General features: G+C 38.6%; 1 long non-coding RNA gene across 1 annotated transcript; it reads left to right on the forward strand.

The window, feature by feature from the left end:
* The first annotated feature begins 259 nt into the window (after window positions 1–259).
* LOC133148308 (uncharacterized) lies at window positions 260–1,243 on the forward strand. Its single transcript, XR_009712511.1, has 3 exons — window positions 260–617; window positions 730–891; window positions 1,163–1,243. It is a non-coding gene; the product is annotated as an uncharacterized LOC133148308 (long non-coding RNA).
* The last annotated feature ends 2,682 nt before the right edge of the window (window positions 1,244–3,925 follow it).

The following is a 3,925-nucleotide window of genomic DNA, read 5'->3' on the forward strand; positions in this document are numbered from 1 at the left end:
TTACTGAAGCCACAAAATGATATATGTATATATATACATGTAGTACTTGCTGCGACAGTACGATGGTCGTTACTGTGTCGTTATTTTATATTTTTATGCTGCGCAAGAGTATTTTCCCGCCTTTCTTTTTTTCTTCACCTTCTCCGCCTCCGTATGCGTTTTCCTTCGGGAGGCAGCACCACCAAGCACACGTCGCGACGTCCAGAAACTCGGTAAGTAGGACTACTATCACTATAAGTAATAAAATAAAATAGTAATACACAAGTAGTAATCAGTTTGCTTGCCATCAGTTACTATATATGCTCCTTTTATCTGTTTTATGTACAGCTTGTAAGATATGTATGCTCCCTGCCCTGTTTTTACAGTCATTCATGTGAACCAGATCATTTATAAAATGGACTGCTGTGAAATATGATTTTTGTTATGTCTGACTTTAAGGAGAGACAATCCTGACTGCAAAAAAAATGGATGCTGTCGATCGAGGGGAGGGTCATAATCCCACCTGCTGCTCACGTGGCTGACTTCACCACTGTCTTGGCCACTCTCTTCGCCTGTTACTATGTTTTCAACCTAGAGTATCAGGTGGAAACCTGCACAACTTTGGAATTTATTCAGAGGTATTAACCGATAAAATTATATACCTAACTTTATTCCCACTGGCATTTTCTATATCTCTTTGATAATTGCAATTGTTTCAACCTCTAACTCATTTCATATGTTTTTGGTCAGGATTAATCCTGACTCCACCAAGTGCAGTGCCAAGGAGCAGATGAGCCGGAAGACTGGGAGAGTGGTGAGGAGAAAGACTTGATACATGAACCCCCATGTGATCTCCTTCATCATGGAGTTCATGAAGGCTTCACTTCATGGAGGCTAACTGACTAGATACAGGTGAGGTTCAGATAACGGTCACAACTAATTTGCATATCAGCTGTTTCAATGCAGAGATTTATTTTCTCTCCGATCTAACTTGCGACATATTCAAATCGATTTTTAATCATCTCATGAGTAATCGTTACATCCCTACTAATAATATAACTCCAACCTTGCTAATTGCATGAGTGTTCCTGCAGCCATGTGACACACTTCCTATCAGGAACAAGTATCTTGACATGACAACGACATCACCATCATCTTAATGTATTTTCTTCTTTAATTTCAGGGCTCCTGTTTTGTCCAAGCCCAAGGAAGTTTTGTCTAAAAGGTTTGGTAATGTGCTTTATGTTCCTGTTCACAAAAAAAATAAATAACCCTGTTAACAAATTTCTTGTTGTCTGTTGTTAATTGAAATATTTTAGAATATGGGTCATTCTATTAATGATTAATACTAAATCACTGATTCAGCATTTAAATTGTACAGTGAGAAACTCAATTTACAATGATTACCTGGTACCTACTGTTACTGCATTGCCATATACAATACCGTTCATTTGTTTGTACAGTAAATAAACCAGTTATTTAAAGGCAACTGAAAGCGCGGTATTTCATTGATATTTATTCTGCAGTTAAGCAACTAATACTGTAAATGCAAATAAAATCAGTTTTTAATTTTTTAGTATACAGTTAAAACATCTAACTGTAAATAAAACTGAAATCACAGTATTTAAATGTTATTTTGTATACAGTTAAACAACTAATACTGTAAACGCAACTGGAATCACAGTATTTAATTGTTATTTAGCATACAGTTAAAACATCTAATACTATAAATCCAACTGAAATCACAGTATTTAACTGTTATTTAGTCCACAGTTAAAACATCTAATACTGTAAATACAGCCAAAATCACAGTATTTAACTGGTTTTTGCTTTACAGTAAATACAATAATACTGTAAATAGGGAATACAGTATATCTACTGTAAAACGTTTTTACAGTAAGTTACTGGTTACTAGCTGCCAGTTAATTACTGTAAATTTCTCGGAAATTTTTTTACAGCCTAACCAGAGTGACGGGAGCGGCACAATTCAGAAAAAGTGCTCAGCTCGCCGAGAAAATGCGATTTAAGCAATAAAATTAAAAATGCTTATAAAACATAAATCAAACGTTGGAGGTGGTCATTTCTTAATGCGCAGTAATAAACTCGGCACTCTAAAGCACCCGTGAGCGTTTTTTTCGATGCCAACCTAACCAGAGTGACGGGAGCGGCACAATTCAGAAAAAGTGCTCAGCTCGCCGAGAAAATGCGATTTAAGCAATAAAATTAAAAATGCTTATAAAACATAAACCAAACGTTGGAGGTGGTCATTTCTTAATGCGCAGTAATAAACTCGGCACTCTAAAGCACCCGAGAGCGTTTTTTTCGATGCCAACCTAACCAGAGTGACGGGAGCGGCACAATTCAGAAAAAGTGCTCAGCTCGCCGAGAAAATGCGATTTAAGCAATAAAATTAAAAATGCTTATAAAACATAAACCAAACGTTGGAGGTGGTCATTTCTTAATGCGCAGTAAAAAACTCGGCACTCTAAAGCACCCGAGAGCGTTTTTTTCGATGCCAACCTAACCAGAGTGACGGGAGCGGCACAATTCAGAAAAAGCGCTCAGCTCGCCGAGAAAATGCGATTTAAGCAATAAAATTAAAAATGCTTATAAAACATAAACCAAACGTTGGAGGTGGTCATTTCTTCGTGCGCAGTGAATAACTCGGCACTCTAAAGCACCCGAGAGCGTTTTTTTCGATGCCAACCTAACCAGAGTGACGGGAGCGGCACAATTCAGAAAAAGTGCTCAGCTCGCCGAGAAAATGCGATTTAAGCAATAAAATTAAAAATGCTTATAAAACATAAACCAAACGTTGGAGGTGGTCATTTCTTAATGCGCAGTAATAAACTCGGCACTCTAAAGCACCCGAGAGCGTTTTTTTCGATGCCAACCTAACCAGAGTGACGGGAGCGGCACAATTCAGAAAAAGCGCTCAGCTCGCCGAGAAAATGCGATTTAAGCAATAAAATTAAAAATGCTTATAAAACATAAACCAAACGTTGGAGGTGGTCATTTCTTAATGCGCAGTAATAAACTCAGCACTCTAAAGCACCCGAGAGCGTTTTTTTCGATGCCAACCTAACCAGAGTGACGGGAGCGGCACAATTCAGAAAAAGCGCTCAGCTCGCCGAGAAAATGCGATTTAAGCAATAAAATTAAAAATGCTTATAAAACATAAACCAAACGTTGGAGGTGGTCATTTCTTCATGCGCAGTGAATAACTCGGCACTCTAAAGCACCCGAGAGCGTTTTTTTCGATGCCAAGTGACGGGAGCGGCACAATTCAGAAAAAGTGCTCAGCTCGCCGAGAAAATGCGATTTAAGCTATAAAATTAAAAATGCTTATAAAACATAAACCAAACGTTGGAGGTGGTCATTTCTTAATGCGCAGTAATAAACTCGGCACTCTAAAGCACCCGAGAGCGTTTTTTTCGATGCCAACCTAACCAGAGTGACGGGAGCGGCACAATTCAGAAAAAGTGCTCAGCTCGCCGAGAAAATGCGATTTAAGCAATAAAATTAAAAATGCTTATAAAACATAAACCAAACGTTGGAGGTGGTCATTTCTTAATGCGCAGTAATAAACTCGGCACTCTAAAGCACCCGAGAGCGTTTTTTTCGATGCCAACCTAACCAGAGTGACGGGAGCGGCACAATTCAGAAAAAGTGCTCAGCTCGCCGAGAAAATGCGATTTAAGCAATAAAATTAAAAATGCTTATTAAACATAAACCGTACGTTGGAGGTGGTCATTTCTTCATGCGCAGTGAATAACTCGGCACTCTAAAGCACCCGAGAGCGTTTTTTTCGATGCCAACCTAACCAGAGTGACGGGAGCGGCACAATTCAGAAAAAGCGCTCAGCTCGCCGAGAAAATGCGAATTAAGCAATAAAATTAAAAATGCTTATAAAACATAAACCAAACGTTGGAGGTGGTCATTTCTT

Source organism: Syngnathus typhle, unplaced genomic scaffold, assembly GCF_033458585.1.
Source record: "Syngnathus typhle isolate RoL2023-S1 ecotype Sweden unplaced genomic scaffold, RoL_Styp_1.0 HiC_scaffold_48, whole genome shotgun sequence".
NCBI lineage: Eukaryota > Metazoa > Chordata > Actinopteri > Syngnathiformes > Syngnathidae > Syngnathus > Syngnathus typhle.